The 18657-nt window shown below is 40.0% G+C and overlaps 1 pseudogene; it reads left to right on the forward strand.

Moving 5' to 3' along the window:
- Positions 1-745: 745 nt before the first annotated feature.
- On the forward strand, positions 746-16923 carry LOC147448800 (uncharacterized; annotated as a pseudogene).
- Positions 16924-18657: the final 1734 nt, after the last annotated feature.

Here is an 18657-nt window from a genome sequence, read left to right on the forward strand (position 1 = left end):
CATGTACGACTCTTGGATCATTGAAAGTTATCATCACTGGCACGCCTTGGTGGATACACATATATTCGCCAGTGATAATACATATGGACTACATAGAACTGATCTACCTACCAGAGTGATGGCACACTTGTCTACTCACCTCACTCACTAGCGATGCATACTAGGCCATTGTACTAGTTTTTCCTTTTATGTAGTATTTTCCCTTATGTTTTGTAGACCTCTTATCTTGAGTTTGCGAAGAAGAAGAAGTACAATCTTTTGCCTCCATCTTTGTGTGGATGTGTTTTTTCAAGAGATCAAGCTCTCTCCTTCTCTATCTTTTGACATGGTATTAGAGCATGGTTGTGTCTGAGGAGCTTGGAGCAGCAAGCAGGAGCGGTCTCGGAAGCGGCTTTGATATTCCTGGGAGCCACCGTCAATGATCTCCAATTGAGGTGATTTCTTTTGGAGATTGTGCATCTTAGGGTTCTATTTAGTCCTTTGGACTCTAACTATGTAGCCAAATTTCCATTCCGCACGCATTTTGGCCGTCTTTTGGAGTATAAATGCATTCGCATGCATAACAGCTAAGGTTCAAGATTATGTAAATCTACATATAGGTGGTGCAAAAAGCTTTGGTTTTTCTACAGTGTGCACAGACACTATTTAGTACAGTGAAACAAATGTATGTATGCAAATTGTGGTTGCAGGTAATAATCGGCTATTTTTAGCAGGCTGCTTGAAGACTGTGTGAAGGTTTGGAAATATGTTGTCAAAAAATGATGGGCTTAACCAGGTTGTTAGTGAAAAGTTGGATAAGAACAACTTCAATGCTTGGAAGTTCAAAATGATCAATTTCCTTATGGGCAAAGATTATTTTGGGACTACATTGATTGAGAGCATGAGATAGCACACATACTGTCATAGGCAAGTGCGACTGCTATGCAAACTAAGACATTTAAAGATTGGAACCATAGAGTTTAAAAAGTCATGTACTGGCTTTCTATCAGTGTACAAGACACTATGATTGGGCATATAGAGGATGCTCAATCTCCTAAGGAGGCTTGGGACACTTTGTTGTCATTGGATGTGACCAACAGAAAGGCAAGGAAGCTACATGTGAAGACTGAGCTGAATATTATGCCAACTAAAAGATTGTCCACCCATCAATTACTATTTTCAGAAGATGAATAACATATGTAAGTCACTTGCATCGATTGGTATTACAGTCGATGATGATGATAAAGTAGAAGTCTCACTGCGAAGGTTTACGTCCTAAGTACAAAAATTTTAAAGCTGGCATCCATCTTCGAGATAACATTCCCTTGTTTACAGATTTGGTGTCCTTATTAATTGTGGAAGAGAAGGAATTTGAGGAGCACTCCTCTATGCAAGTTGGAAACAACTCTAAACAAGTCCTTTTCAACAACAGAGAAAGGAAAGACGACGCGGTATAGGTCATGGATGAGGCCGTGGAAGAGGCAACCACCGAGCACAATAGTAGAGCAATAATCATGGTCTAAACACAAGCTAGGGAGATTTCAAGAGGTCGTGGAAATGCGCAAGGCAATAATGCAGGTCAATACAAAAATGTACTATGTTGGGGTTGTGGAAGGCATTGCCACTTTGAACCTGATTGTCCAGACAAGAGGTAGAAAAATAATTATGAAACCACTAGCAAGAATACAGATGAGTTCAAGAGGCTATTTGTGATGCAGCACATGCTAAATACTATGTCTGCAAATGTCTCAAAATCAAGTGATAATATCTAGTATGTGGATTCTAGTGCCTCGAATCACATGACCAATTATGGTGAATGGTTTAAGGAATGCAGATGAGTTCAAGAACCACTAGAAGGAATTAAAATGAATTTGTGAGGCTATTTGTGATGTAGCACATGTTGGATACTATGTCTGCAAATGTGCCAAAATCAAGTGATAATGTCTGGTATGTGGAATCTGTTGCATCGAATCACATGACCGACCATGGTGAATGGTTTAAGGAAACGTAGACTTTACAAGGTCTTGGTTATGTTGAAGCTAGGGATAATATTTCACATTCTATTTTGCATACAAAAAATGTTCCATTGTCTATGACAAATGGTAAAGTGAAGTACCGGGCTCATGTACTACATGTACCCAGCATAAAAAATAACCTAGTTTCTGTTGGGCAACTGGTTGAGCAAAGTTTACACATCACCAGGTTTAACTACAATGGTCTCTTTTGTCAAAGAGCATAAGAATGATGGAAAGTTGGTTGTGCAAGGAAAGAAAGTGGACAGAATGTTTACTTTGAAATGTAAATGTGTTAAGTATGGAGCCTGATTTACCCCTTGTAGACTTTATTATTAAAAACGCACATTTATAAGGTCCCTATTATAAGGAGAAGCCATTGTGCTTGAAGAAAAATCATTCGCTAGAAATGAAAAAATTCACAATCAAAATATTTATTCTCGCCGAAAAAAGTGGTCAAAAAGTGGTTGAAAATCGGCCGGTCAGTTCGTCGGATGGCGAGTGAGCGGTAGTCAATGGCGGATGGCCGATGGTTGGAAGTCGATGGTCGGTGGACAATTTCAAGGTGGACTTCTCTTCTCAAGGGTGGCCGCACATGGGCGCATTGGAGAGTTCAACTTGAACTTGTCTACACAAGGGCGGCTATACACGGGTACCTCTCATGAGAGAGGGAAACCCTTTAGGCCTATAAAAGGAGGCCACTTCTACACACAAAATGTATTGTGGTGCATTGTGAAGTTGATGTGAGGTGGTGAGAGTGAAGTAAGGCAGGAGATCCATTAAGGGCATAATCCATTTGTAGCCTACTTCTAGTTTGAAATATTAAAGACATTAAGTGGCTGCTTTTCCATGAACGTAACCCACATTCATGTGTGCTCTCTTTCTTTCTCTCTATACTCTATAATTTCTTGTGTGTGGGAATTATCTCTATCCACCATTAAGTAGACTACTCTAATATATTTTAGCTACAACCTATTTCCTAACAAGTGGTATTAGAGCAAGGTTTGCTCATAGCTAAAGTATCTCAACAAAAGGACTCCTTGAATTGAGTGGGAGTAATGGTGGAGGAAGGTAATCTCAAGATTGATAAGTTCAATGGCAAAACCTATCAACACTGGAAGATGCATATTGAGTACTACCTCTACAAGAAGGACCTTTATTTGCCACTAGGTGGTCTTGCAAAGAAGCCCACAACAATGGTAAATGAAGCATGGATTGTCCTTGATCGAAAGGCATTAGGAACAATCCGGCTAATCTCGGCATCAATGGTGGCCTTCAAAGTTTTGAAGATAAAGACCACGAAGTACTTCAACTCCTAAGCAAGGAAATGCTAAGGAGAAGCACATGTGAAGTGAAGATTGAAGGAGAGGTTCAAAAATCAAAAGGGTCGTGATCGCTCAATGCCCGGGGTGGTCACTTTTTAGAATGTATATGCTATCACGTGAGTTAACCGGAGAGGATTATTAAAAGACCAAAATGTATCAAAATGTATACATACAGAAGGGGGTGGGGGTTTTTTAAATAGTCACGTAGTGTAAATATAGTATGTATATTGAGGTATTATTAATAACCTCTTGAACGCACGTGATATAGGAAGCTTTTGATAAGTGACCGCCCCGGGGCTCAATGTGGAGCAAGTCACGTACAGAGTCTGTTCTTGAATGTTGGAACTCCGACAAGGAGGGCTTCATAAGAAGGATTGTTCGTCCAAGAAGAAGGAGTTGGAGTCTCAAAACAACAATCCAACATCAGAGGCCAATGTGGCAGTAGGTAGTAGATCAAGATGCTCTAATTCTTTCATTAATCAATGTGTCTAATTCTTGGATAGTAGCATCCAGGGATTCATTGTATGTGACACCACACAAGCAACATTTCCAAGATTACAACAAAGATAATTTTGGGTATGTATACTTGGGAGATGATGAAGCTTGTGAAATTGTCGGCAAAGGTATAGTTTGTGTCAAAATTGCTAATGGAAATGAATGGAAGCTCAAAGATGTTAAGCATGTTTCTTCTCTTCGCAAAAATTTGATATCTACTAAGATAGTCGAACGATGAATGTCACAACATTACATTCAGAAACAAATAGTGAAAGATCTCAAAGGAATCTTTGGTGGTTTCAAAAGAAGAAAAGGTTGGTACACTTTACTTGTGAATTGTACACAGTTTTCAACTTATGCATCAACTACAAAAGTCAATAGTGCAGTGTGGCACTACCGGCTTGAACATATGACTGCCAAAGGAATGCAAATCCTTCAATCAAAGAAGCTTATACCGGGTTTGAAAGAAGTGGAATTAGAGTTCTGTGAAGATTGTGTTTACAATAAACAAAAGAGGGTAAAAGTTCAAAAAGCAAGAAATGAAAGGAAAATAAAAAAGTTGAATTAGTTCATTTTGATGTTTGGGGTCCTGCAAGCACACCATCCCTTGGTGGCTCATTGTAGTAGGTAACATTCATAGAGGATGCAACTAGAAAAACATGGGTTTATGTAATGAAGAATAAATCCGAAGTGTTTTCCATATTTCAAAGGTGGAAATCCTTTGTGGAGAATGAAGCAGGTACCAATCATAAATGCCTAAGATTTAACAGTGGAGGTTACTATTGTAGCTAGGCTTATGAAATCATTTATGCTAGCAATGGCATTCGAAGGCAAAGGAAAACCCTAAGTAAACCTTAGCAAAATGACATTTTGTAAAGGATGAAGAGAACAATCATGGAGTGAGCACTAAGCATGTGGCTACATGCTAGCCTATCGCTTGAGCTTTGGGCAGAAAAAGTAAGTACATCTATGTACTTGATCAACCGATCACCCCCAACAACATTGGATGGGGGGGTTTCCATAAGAGGCATGGATAGGTAAACTGGTGAATTATGCATTACACAAAGTGTTTGGGTGCAAGGCTTTTATGCACATAGATAGATGCAAAGTCCAAAAAGTGTTTCTTCATTGGCTATGGAGAAGGTGACTTTGGGTATCGCCAGTGGAATCCTGAATATGGTAAAATATTTAGAAGTAGGGATGTAACTTTCCACAAATAAAACATGTTCAAACACTACTTGGAAAGAAAACAAACAAAAGATATGGTGATGCTTACATGGATGTTGAGGAAGTTGAAGACTCAAGGAGTGCAAATGGTAAAAACATGCAACAACATGAACAAAATGAGGAGCCTCAACCTATGTCCCAAAGATCTAAGAGAGCAAGTAGACCTCCAAAAAAGTTTTGTTCCTTCCTTCAACCATCTCTCGGTCTTAGATTCAGGAGAACCGTAATCATACAAAGAAGCTATGAAACACAAATCCAAAGAAGAATGGATGAAGAGCATGCAAGTGGATATGGATGTATCACATCGCAACCAAACATGGCATTTCGTTGAGTTGCCCAAAGGTGAGTGGGTACTATAGAATAAATGGGTGTACAAGCTGAACAAAGAAGAAAGTGGGAAGAAAAGGTACAAGTCTAGGCTTGTGGTGAAAAAAGGGTTTTCGCAAAATAAAGGTATTGTTTTTAATGAGATATTTTCTCCTGTTGTAAGAATGAACTCAATTAGGCTTGTCTTAAGCCTTGTGGCTTCTCATGACTTAAATTTTAGGCAAATGGATGAAAATTTGGCATTCCCTCATAGTGACCTAGAGGAGGAAATTTACATGCTTCAACCAAAGGTGTATAAAGTAAAGGGTAATGAGAAAGTGGTTTGTTAATTAAAGACAATATTGCATGGTCTAAAGAAAGCACCAAGATAGTGGTACTTGAAGTTCGATTGATGGATGTTGGATCATGGATGCAACTTGGATTACCGCGTCTACACAAAGAATTTGGGAGATGGGAAGTTCATCATCCTAATGTTGTATGTTGATGACCTGTTGATTGCAAGTGCTATCATGCAAGACATCCAAGACCTAAAAGAGGAGTTGTCTAAATCTTGTTCAATGAAAGATTTAGGTACTGCAAAGAGGATACTTGGTATGAAGATATCAAGAGACAAAACAAAGAAGACAATACATCTATCTCAAGAGGATTACATTCAGAACGTACAAGAAATTTTTACAATGCAAGATACAAAATTGGCTTTTACACCTTTTGCTAGTCACTTTAAACTAACAAAAGATATGTGTCCAAAGACACAAGGTAAAATAGACTATCTGTCTAAAGTTACATATGTTGCAGCGGTAGGTTCTCTAATGTATGCTATGGTCTGGACAAGACCAGATACTACACATGCAATGGGAGTTGTGAGTAGGTTCATGGATAATCCAGGTAAAGGGAATTGGCAAGCTGTGAAGTGGATACTTAGGGATCTAAAGGGAATAACCACAAATGCTTTGTATTTTGGAGGCACTGACATTTTCTTGCAAATATGGTAGGTGACAAAGATACTTGAAAGAGCACGGGTGGAAATGCTATGTCTTTACAATTGTAGGCACAACAATAAGCTTGACTTTAAAGTTGCAAAAACTGGTTTCACTTTCTACCATGGGGCTACCACGAAAGAAGAATATGTAGCAATGACGGAGGCAAGGAAACAGATTATGTGGCTTTATAGATTCTTGGACACAAGCAAGACAATTGTGTCTTGTACAATGACATTCAAAATGCCATTCATCTTGCAAAGAATCCAGTCTTTCAGTCAAGTACAAAGCACATTGAGGTGAGATGTCATTTCATACGCACTCTTTTGGAAGAGGGACAACTAAAGCTAGGAAACATGTACACAAGTGAAAATCTTGAAGACAAGTTTACAAAGATGGTCAACAAGGAGAAGTTGAGCTTTTGCTCATCTTCAGCGAGGAAAAGAAGCCTTGATGGAAAGAAGTCATAGATTTGGTGTGGATATCAATCTCCACACCAAGTGAAATATTGTTAAGTATGTAGCCTAATTCATCCCTTGTAGTTTTTAGTATTAAAAATGCACATTTGTAAGGCCCTTGTTATGAGGAGAAGCCATCATGTGTGAAGAAAAATCACTCGCCGAAAATCAAAAAATTCATGATTAGGATAAGGTATTTCTCATGAAGCAATTTGTTCAATCTAAAAATGGCAGAGAGTGGTTCAATTTCACAACACCTAAATGACTTTAACACCAACATAAGTCAATTTCGATCGATGAAGGTCAATTTTGACAATGAATTGTGAGACCTCCTTATACTATCCTCTCTATCGGATATTTGGGACAGCCTTGTGGTGTATATAAGTAACTTTGTCTCTGACATAAAGAATCTTAAGTTTGATGATGTTTGTGGGTATTCTCCTAAGTGAGAAAATGCAAAGGAGAAGCACAAGTGAATCATCAAGTGCTACATTGTCAGTGGAAACAAGGGAAAGATAGAAGGAGAGGTTCAAAAATTAAAAGGGTCATGATTTCTCAATATGGAGCAAGTCACACACAAAGGTAGTTCTTGAATGTTGGAAATGCGGCAAGAAGAGCCATGTCAAGAAGGATTTTTGGTTCAAGAAGATGAATAAGTTAGAGTCTCAAGACAACAAGCCAACATCGGAGGCCACTGTGGTAGGTAAAGTAGAGCAAGATGCTTTAATTCTTTCATAAGACAATAAGTTTAATTCCTGGATAGTAGACTCCGGAGCTTGATTCCATGCAGCAACACACAAGCATCATTTCAAAGATTACACCAAAGGTAATTTTGGGTATGTATACTTGGGAGATGATGAAGCTTGTGAAATTGTCGACAAAGATACAGTTTATGTCAAAAATACTAATGGAAATGACTGGAAGCTTAAAGATGTTAGGCATCTTTCTTCTCTTTGCAAAAATTTGATCTCTACAGGACAATTGGACGATGAAGGTCACAACATTTCAATCGAAAACGAGGGGTGAAAGATCTTAGAGGGATCTTTGGCGGTTGCAAAAGAAGAAAAGGTTGGTACACTTTACTTGTGTCTCAATTGTGTACTCAGCACACAATTTTCAACTTGTGCAACAACTATAGAAGTTGATAGTGCGGTGTGGCACTATTGTCTTGGGCATATAAGTGCCAAAGGCATGCAAATCCTTCAATCAAAGAAGCTTCTACTAGGTTTGAAAGAAGTGGAATTAAAATTTTGTGAAGGTTGTGTTTACGGTAAACAAAGGAGGGTAAAATTTCTAAAAGCAAGAAATGAAAGCAAAAATAAAAGAACTTGAATTAGTTCATTATGATGTTTGGGGTCCTCCAAGTACAAATCCGTTGGTGGCTCGTTATACTATGTAACATTCACAGTCGATGCAACTAGGAGAACATGGGTTTACGTAATAAAGAATAAATCCAATATGTTTTCTATATTTAAAGGGTGGAAAGCTTTTGTGGAGAATGAAGCATGTACCAAGCTTAAATGCCTCAGATCTGACAATGAAGGTGAATATTGAGCCAAGCTTTTGAAATCTTTTGTGCTAGCAATGGCATTTGGAGGCAAAGGACAACCCCAAGGACACCTCAACAAAATGGAAATTTGGAAAGGATGAAGAGAACGATCATGGAGCAAGCATGAAGCAATGCAGGCCTACCCCTTGATCTTTGGACAAAAGCAGTAAGTACATCTATGTACTTGATAAATCGGTCACCCTCAACGTCATTGGATGGGGGGTTCCAAAAGAGGCATTGATAGGTAAACCAGTAAATTATGCATTTCTCAAAGTATTTGGGTGTGAGGCTTTTCTGCACATAGAGAGAAGCCTAAGGTCAAAGCTAGATACAAAGTCCAAAAATTGTTTCTTCATTGGCTATGGGGAAGGTGACTTTGGGTAGCACCTATGGAATCCTTAAGCTGGTAAAATATTTAGAAGTAGAGATATAACTTTCGACGAATAAAACATGTACAAAGATTACTTAGAAAGAAAACAAACAAAAGATGCAAGTGATGAGTACATGGAGCTTGAGGAAGTTGAAGACTCAAGGAGTGCAAATGGTAACAACATGCAACAACGTCAACCAAATGATGAGCCTCAACCTATGTCTCAAAGATCTACAAGAGCAAGTAGACCTCCAAAAAAGTCTTGTTCCTTCCTTCAACCATCTATTGGTCTCAAATTCGGGAGGCCAAAATCATACAAAGAAGCTATGAAACATGGATCCAAAGAAGAATGGAAAAAGAGCATGCAAGTGGAGATGGGTGCATTACATCGCAACCAAACATGGGATTTGGTTGAGTTGCTTAAAGGTAAGCGGCCAGTGCTAAACAAATGGGTCAAGCTGAACAAAGAAGAAGGTGGGAAGAAAAGGTACAAGTCTAGGCTTGTCGTGAAAGGATTTTCTCAAAACAAAGTTATTGATTTTAATTAGATATTCTCTCTTGTTGTAAAAATGAACTTAATTAAGCGTGTCGTAAGCCTTGTGGCTTCTCATGACTTAAGTTTTAGGCAAATGGATGAAAATACAACATTCCCTTATAGTGACTTAGAGGAGGAAATTTACATGCTTCAACTAAAGGGGTATGAAGTAAAGGGTAATGAGAAAATGGTTTGTAGATTAAAGAAAATCTATGGTCTAAAGCAAGCATCAAGATAGTGGTACTTGAAGTTCTATTGATGGATGTTGGATCATGGATTCAGAAGATGCAACTCAGATCACCACGTCTACAAAAAGAATTGGGAGATGAAAAGTTCATTATCCTAATGTTGTATATTGATGACATGTTGATTGCAAGTGCTATCATGCAAAACATCCAAGACGTAAAAGAGGAGTTGTCTAAATCTTTTTCAATGAAAGATTTAGGTGTTGCAAAGAGGATACTTGGTATGAAGATATCAAGGGACAAAAGAAAGAAGACAATAAATCTATCTCAAGAGGATTACCTTCAAAATGTACTAGAAATTTTTGCAATGCAAGATACAACATTAGTTTCTACACCTTTTGCTATTCACTTTAAACTAACAAAAGATATGTGTCCAAAGACACAAGATGAGATAGCCTATATGTCTAAAGTTACATATGTTGTAGTGGTAGGTTCGCTAATGTATGATATGGTTTGGACAATTCCAGATACTACACATGCAATGGGAGTTGTGAGTAGGTTCATGGATAATCTAGGTAAATAGCATTGGCAAGCTGTGAAGTGGATACTTAGGTTTCTAAAGATAATAACCACAAATGATTTGTATTTTGGAGACACTGAAATTTTCTTGCAAGGATTGATGCTGCAGATATGATAAGTGGCAAAGATACCTGAAGGAGCACCAATGGCTATGCTATGTCTTTACAATTGGAGGCACAACAATAAGCTCGACTTCTCAAAGCTACTGAAAGTGGTTTCACTTTCTACCATGAAAGAAGAATATGTAGCACTTATGGAGGCAAGGAAAGAGATCATGTGGCTTCATAGATTCTTGGATACAAGCAAGACAATTGTTTCTTGTACAATGACATGCAAAGCGCCATTCATCTTGCAAATAATTTAGTCTTTCAGTCAAGGACAAAGCACATTGACCTGATATATCACTTCATATGCACTCTTTTGGAAGAGGGACAACTAAAGCTAGAAAACATGCACATAAGTTAAAATCTTGCAGACATGTTTATAAAGATGGTCAACAAGGAGAAGTTGAGCTTCTGCTCATCTTCATCAAGGATAAGAAGCCAAGATGGAAAGGAGTCATAGGTTTCATGTGTTCGAGATCAGCCTCCAAGTGGAAGTTTGTTAAGTATGGAGCCTCATTTATCCCTTATAGTTTTTAGAATTAAAAATTCACATTTATAAGTCTCCTATTATGAGGAGAAGCCATCTTGCATGAAGAAAAATCACTCGCCAGAAATCAAAAAATTCACGACTGAAATATTCCTTTTTGTCGAAATATTATGGCAAGCCGGCGGACGAAAAGTGGTCGGAAAACGGCCCATCGATTGGTCGTTGAACGATGATCGATAGTCAATGGCGGATGGCTTGTGGTCAAAAGTCAATGGCGAATGGTGGAATCCAATGGCAGTTGGCCGATTTCAAGGCAGACTTGTCTTCTCAAGGGCAGCCACTCATGGGTGCATTGGAGAGCTCAACTTGGACTTGTCTCACAAGGGCGGTTATACACGATGTCAGGAGTTTTTTGGAGCAAGGGATTTTGCATATGTACATACACATGCATGGTGCATCCAATAAAGAATTGCCCATTTTTCAGAGCCAGGTGGTTACGTGGGGCCCACATGTGTACAGGTAGGACTGCATGTACATAGTGCATCGATTTTCATTGTTACCAGTACCAGTGTGTTTTTTCTATAATAATGAGGAGTTGGTAGCACGTAAAACTTCTCGATGAAGCTATCCGCGGGCCGACGACATGAGGTAAGCAGGTGCGTCAGAAGGCATCTAGTGGCGTAAGGAGGGCGAACGGGGTCAATATTTGCACGCGGATGAGGACGGACACAACGTGGGTGTTTTCTTGTTAGAGTTATGCAGAAAGGTCATCATTAGGACCACTTTTTGGGGCCACTCCACGTGGTGGCGGGATGCATTATTGAAAAGAAATGAGTGCCAGGTGTGCAGATGATGCAAAAAGGTGACAACTATGCACTGCGAGGTCAGTTTTTGGCCTGTTCGGGGTCCGTTTGAGGTCATCTAAAAGGCCAAGGGTGCCCAAATAATAAGCTAAGTGTGGGAACTGAAAAAACAGATAGAAGACTAGAAAAAACGTGAAGAAGAGAGGAGGAACAGCCGCAGGTGTGTTTTTGCTCATTTTGGAGCTTGTTTTGGCCGTAAACTGCTCATCCGAGGTCGGATTTGAGCACTTTGACATTGTAGACTGGGGTTTTGGGCCGTTCCGGATGCGATGGCGATGTCCATTTTGTCAAATTCCTCCCTCTTTTTCTGTTGTTTTGGTTGTGTAAGTTTCTCCTATGAGCGAAGTTTGTGCTCTAGTTTGTGATTGTATCTGGTATATTTTACCCATTTTGTGTGAGCTATTTGCCCCATTGGTGTTGGCCCAAGCTCATTTGTACCTAATTATCAAAAGTTCTCCTCTTTTGAGCTGAGTTTTTTGGGTGTGTGTGGGTGTGTGTGTGTGTGTGTGTGTGTGTGTGTGTGTGTGTGTGTGTCTGTGTGTCTGTGTGGAGTGGGCAAGTGGATAGTCTCTCTCCTCTCACTCCAGAGGTGTGTTCCCTGTCTCGGCCAGGTGTGTTTTGTAAGCCGAGTGGTGGCCCATAGTGTGTGTGTGTGTGTATCTTCCCAAGAGTGTGTGTCGGGTCGTTATAGAGACGCTGTGTGTGTTTTCATCCCGCTCACATTCTTTTCTCGCCCCCACTGAGGATCTTCTTCGAGTACCTTCTGCTTCGAGCTTCAAGCTTCGAGATTCGGGGCTACAGGTTACAGGGAGAGGTACAGGTATGGGTGATTCACACAGGTACAGGTGGCTGGAGTACAGTGATATACTAGCAGTGGTGTCACTTGCAGTTGTTGTGGGTATGCATCACTTGGCGCCTGTTGAGCGCATTGTTTGTTGGTATTGTACGTTACTTGTGTAAACTGCCATTGTACACATTTGTGGAGCCATATTTTGTTTTATTTGGCAGTCCCAGCCATTTCTGAGACTTGGTCTGGAAGATAGTCATTTCTGAGACTTGACTATACGTGATTTGCATTAGCCTTCATGTGAGGGTCAATAGCGTGAGGTTTTATTGAGCTGGGGGATTCTCAAATGTGGAGATCCTTTCGGTGATATAGGTAGCTGGAGTACCCTTTTCATGACCTCGCCATAGGCTATGTACTAGTGAGTCCTATTTGATGCTCGGGTTCTATTGTTGATAGTTTATGCATACATATACAATCTATATTTTGGGTTCACACTGCTCTACTTCTGGGGAAACTCTGTCAAAATTTTTCCAAATTATGATGGCTGGTCTTTTGGTCTTTTAAGGCATTTATGTTGTTATGCTGCTGAAATTCTGGCAAAATCAGAGGATAAGTCAAATGTGCTTTCTTGGGAGCTTCATGGTTGGCTTTAATGGATGATCAAAATGGACCTCAATTCACTCCATTTCATTTAACTCAGAGAATCCAGATAAATGTTCATGTGTCCAGGAAGCTTTTTTTTTCAGCAGCGCATAGTCTTTATGTTCAGGCCAAGAAGATTACGAGAGATCCTGGAATGTCCTTTGCCTGTTGTAATTCCGATGATCAACTATGAAAACTCATTTGATGTGCATGTGTTTGTCCTTATCTAAAGCTGAGCTCCATTGATGTTTTTGGGGATTGGGTAGTCAAAAGTCTTGGATTCTTGCACGTGTGTTCGAAGGGGTTCTCAAAGCATTGTAACTTGGGTAGCCATGGCTTTCTCTTATCCGGAATTTCATGGAAGAAGTGGTGAAGATGCGGAAGAATTTTTGGAGCAAGTCGAGGTGGCATGCATAAGCAACAAAATGTGTGATGAGGACAATATTTTGAGGCTATTTGGATTGCTTTTGAAAGATGAGGCCCGTGTTTGGTTCATGGATTTGGAAGCTAAAGAAGCAGTGGCTTCTTCTTATGGTTTGAGTCTTGACAAGTTTATAGAAGCTTTTTTAGAGCGTTTCCAGGTTTTTGAAGATGCAAATGCAGTATGGAATGAGCTCAATGCTTTTAAGCAAGGTTCTTGTCAAGGTGTTGATGTCTATGTACAAGTTTTTACAGATTTATGGACTCGTTGGTGTGTTGCTCTTAAGGATGAGATCCCCCTTATTCATTGAAGAAAAATTTTTTTGTTGATGTTTTGTCACCTTGGTTGCGGTTCGAGGTTGAGTTCAAGACGCCTGAGTCTTTTGAAGATGCAGTATGCATTGCAAAGCACAAGGAATGGAACTTTAAGCGTCTTGAGGAACATGGTATCAGTACAGGTATGCATGTGCAAGATGGATTTGACATGGAAGATGAAGTTAAGCCTAAGCAGGTGAAAAGTAGCCTATCCTATGATGTTTCTCGTTTCTTCCCAAGGTCTATTGTGAAGCGTAAAGAGGTCTTGTAGGTTGACAGGTTTATGGAAGAGCCTAAAGAGGTGAGTAATGCTTTGGATACAGGATTGAAAAGTCTTGAAGAGGATGCATTGGCTACTTGTGTACCTTGTGATTCTGGGTGTGAGTGTGAGGTTGAGGTTATTGATGATGAGCACGTATCTTTGGATACTAGTTCCTTGGAAATTAGGGAAGAGGGCAAGGTTGAGAGCCATTTTGTGGATTTGTTGGATGTGGAGCCTGTTTTGAAGCCATATGTTGATGGATGTGCAGTGATTGAATAGATTCGTGAGCATGATTGTGGTTTAGAGCAGAGATCTGTATTCTTGGAGACTGATGAACCCATGCTAGAAGCTATGGATAGTGGTGATAGCCATGATTATGATGTGGATGAAGTTATGTGTGATGATGAGTACGCTTATGATGATGAGAAGGGGTTTGGCATATATGAGTCCAATCTCAGCTATGTGGATGCCTATGCTAGGGATATGTGTGCTGCGGGGATACTTTTGTGTTTTGGATATCAACAAATTTACCTTCACACAATGCTTTTAGCTCCTTGGGTGCATGATTTGCAGGTTGTTGCTATGGCTGGTGAAGCCAAGATGCCAGGTGATGAGTCACTTGAGTTGTCTCTATCGGTTGGGTTGAATGTTGCATGCAATATTTATGCTTTTGGAACTCCAGACAGGGCGGATGTGTTAGTTGGATATGCCTATGGTGCATTTTGGTTGATTGTTGACAAATGTAGGTGTGGTGTTATGATGCTTCTTGTGAATCAGGCGATATGCCTTTGGCCTTCTGATCCAGGTGGAATGAGCATCTACTAGTGCTGCTGCTGAGCATGAATGCTCTAGCAGGCTAGGGGGTGGGCAAATTATGTCAGGAGTTTTTTGGAGCAAGGGATTGTGCATATGTACATACACATGCATGGTTCATCGAATAAAGAATTGCCCATTTTTCAGAGCCAGGTGGTTACGTGGGGCCCACATGTGTACATGTAGGACTGCATGTACATAGTGCATCGATTTTCATTGTTACCAGTACCAGTGTGTTTTTTCTATAATAATGAGGAGTTGGTAGCACGTAAAACTTCTCGAGGAAGCTATCCGCGGGCCGACGACATGAGGTAAGCAGGTGCGTCAGATGGCATCTAGTGGCGTAAGGAGGGCGAACGGGGTCAATATTTGCACGCGGATGAGGACGGACACAACGTGGGTGTTTTCTTGTGAGAGTTATGCAGAAAGGTCATCATTAGGACCACTTTTTGGGGCCACTCCATGTGGTGGCGGGATGCATTATTGAAAAGAAATGAGTGCCAGCTGTGCGGATGATGCAAAAAGGTGACAACTATGCACTGCGAGGTCAGTTTTTAGCCTGTTCGGGGTCCATTTGAGGTCATCTAAAAGGCCAAGGGTGCCCAACTAATAAAGCTAAGTGTGGGAACTGAAAAATTAGAGAGAAGACCATAAAAAACGTGAAGAAGAGAGGAGGAACAGCCGCAGGTGTGTTTTTGCTCATTTTGGAGCTTGTTTTAGCCGTAAACTGCTCATCCGAGGTCGGATTTGAGCACTTTGACATTGTAGAGTGGGGTTTTGGGCCGTTCCGGACGCGATGGTGCTGTCCATTTTGCCAAATTCCTCCCTCTTTTTTTGTTGTTTTGGCTTTGTAAGTTTCTCCTATGAGCGAAGTTTCTGCTCCAATTTGTGATTGTATCTGGTATATTTTACCCATTTTGTGTGAGCTATTTGCCCCATTGGTGTTGGCCCAAGATCATTTGTACCTAATTATCCGAAGTTCTCCTCTTTTGAGCTGAGTTTTTTGGGTGTGTGTGTGTGGGTGTGTCTGTGTGTGTCTGTGTGGAGTGGGTAAGTGGATAGTCTCTCTCCTCTCACTCCAGAGGTGTGTTCCCTGTCTCGGCCAGGTGTGTTTTGTAAGCCTAGTGGTGCCCCATAGTGTGTGTGTGTGTGTGTGTATATTCCCAAGAGTGTGTGTCGGGTCGTTATAGAGGCGCTGTGTGTGTTTTCATCCCGCTCACAACGACTACCTCTTATGAGAGAGGGCAAGCCTTTTGGTCTATAAAGGAGGCCTCTTCTACACACACAATGTATTGTGGTGCATTGTGAAGTTGATTTGAGGTGGTGAGAGTGAAGCAAGGGGTGAGCTCCATTGAGGGTATAATCCCTTAGTAACCTACTTCTAGTTCGAAGTACTAAAGCCATTGAGTGGCCGTTTTCCCATGGACATAGCCCACATTGGGTGAACCATGTATATCATGTGTGCTCTCTTTCTCTCTCTCTCTGCTCTATAATTTCTCGTGTGTGAAAATTATCTCTCTCCATTAAGTAAACTATTTTAATATCTCTTAGCTATGGGTCCTATTTCCTAACAAAATGTTCCCAAAGTGAATGCTGCCATGTTTGCACGAGGTGCAAGTGTTGTTCCATATATAGAGATTTGGCACAAATGTATTGGTCATAGAAATTTGCAAAGACTAAAAATGATGCAGACTAAAGAGATAGTTACAAGTTTACCTAAATTCCGAGTTGTAGAAATGTCAAAAGTATGTGAAGCTTGTCAATTTGGAAAGTAAGAAAAAGCATCCTTTCCTCATGATAAGCATGTAAGCAAGAATGGTTTGGATTTAGTGCATACATATATAGTCCGACAAAGACTACATCTATGGGTGGATGTAGATATTATGTGAGTCTCATTGATAACCATACGTGGAAGGTATAGGTCTACTTCATGAAGCAAAAAAGTGAGGTGTTTATGCATTTTCTGAATTTCAAAGTTATGGTTGAAAAACAAACTGGGAAACATGTAAAGTGCATGAGATCAGATGGAGGGGGAGAATACTTCCTTATTGAAGTGAATGGTTTTCTAAAAAATCTTGGAATTTAGAGGCAATTTTCATGCATGTATACTCCACAACAAGATGGTGTTGCTGAGCGAAAGAACAAGCACATTGTAGAAGTGGCTAGAGCATTGATGAATGAGAAGAATATGCCTCACTGTTATTGGGATTAGACTATTGCTGCAGGTGTCTACATACCCCTATTGTTGCAGTACATGATATGACACTTGAAGAAAAGTTCAGTGGGTGAAAAACCAGATGTATCAAATTTTAAATTTTTTTGATGTATTTCTTATGCGCATGTGCTGGATAAGCTAAGAAGTAAGCTTGATCCAAAAGAAAAAAAAATGTGTGTTCTTTGGTTATTCCCTTTATCGAAAGGGTACAAGTGTCTCAATCCTGTCATGGGTAAAGTGAGGGTGAGAAAGGATGTTGTTTTTTATGAAATAGAAAGTTGGTATGATGATGTAAAGGATGATTTGGAGGCTCATGTAAGCGAGAATGTGGCTGCAAAAAATACAGGTACACAATCACAAGTTTTGAGTGGGACGAAAGGGTCTTCTAGTGCAAGTCATGGTAAGAATCCATGGAATGGCAGGTTAGGTGAAAGAGTGAGTCTTTCAAGCTCTTCAAATCTATCAAGTAAAGGAAATGAAAAAAATGATGATGCCCCTAAGTTGCCAAATTTGAGTGCTGGTAATGATGATGGCGACAACAGTGGTTTTGAGCAGAGTTTGGATGAGGAGTTTGGAATATCCTATGTGAAGACTCCGGGTGCAAGAAGAATGCAAGCAAGGAATATGGAGCCTAGAAGTGATCCTAGACCATCCAGGTTAGAAAGAGCAAGAAATCATGTGCAGAGATTGACTTATGATAGTTATATGACTCGTCATTGTGCATTTATGGTGACGATTACAGAGGAAGTAGAACCCACATGTTTTGAAGATGTTGTCAAGGATGAAAAATGGTGGCAAGATATGGATGAAGAGATGGTTGCACTTGATGCAAATGGAACAAGGGAATCGGTGCCATTACCAAAGGATAAGAAGGCAATTGGTTGTAAGTGGGTTTACAAAATAAAGCATAATGTTGATGTCAGTGTGATCACGTTCAAGGCTAGACTTGTGGACAAAGGTTATGCACAAACTCATGGGATTGATTATGAGGAGACATACAATCCCATAGCTAAGATGGGTATTGTTTGTGTGTTTGTTGCAGTGGCTTCCGCATTAAAATGGGTGTTGAAGAATGCATTTTTTCATGGAGACTTAGAGAAAACTGTGTGTATAGAGTAGCCACAAGGTTATGCAAATATGAGGCTACATGACCTTGTATGCATGTTAAAGAAAGCATTGAATGGACTGAAGCAAGAACTTAAATCTTGGTATGAGAGCATTGTGGTATTTCTCATTTCATTGGGCTTTCAGATTGTTAGCAGCAGCAAGCTAACTCGGATAACTCGAATATCATTTTTTAGAGATTTTTATTATAAAAACACTTATTATTTTGATGAATTGGGAATATTGTAACTCCTACTTTCCAGATAAACAGTGTAATTGATGAGACGAGGCTACAAGCTTCCAGATTGTATCAACCTGTCTTTAGTTAGAGCTCCCAAATTATTAGTTTTGACCACAAAAACCTTGGCTAAGGTATAAACGCCAATTTTTGTAAGTTTCTCATAAGTTTTGGATAATAGAAACACAACTCACGCTAACGGCACTCACTTCTCTCCTTCTCGCGCTTCCTACTCCCTTCTTGGTTGTCACATTGCAACGATGTCTGTTACGTTGCAACCACACATAAGAGCTCTAAGCATTGACGTAAGCATTTCATGGTAATCCGTAACTTTTGGTGTCGCCGACCCGCGGTCTAATTTCATCATAAGTAGTAATTTAAGCTTTAAA

The sequence above is a fragment of the Adiantum capillus-veneris genome, chromosome 10, assembly GCF_014529385.1.
Source record: "Adiantum capillus-veneris isolate H3 chromosome 10, ASM1452938v2, whole genome shotgun sequence".
Classification (NCBI taxonomy): domain Eukaryota; kingdom Viridiplantae; phylum Streptophyta; class Polypodiopsida; order Polypodiales; family Pteridaceae; genus Adiantum; species Adiantum capillus-veneris.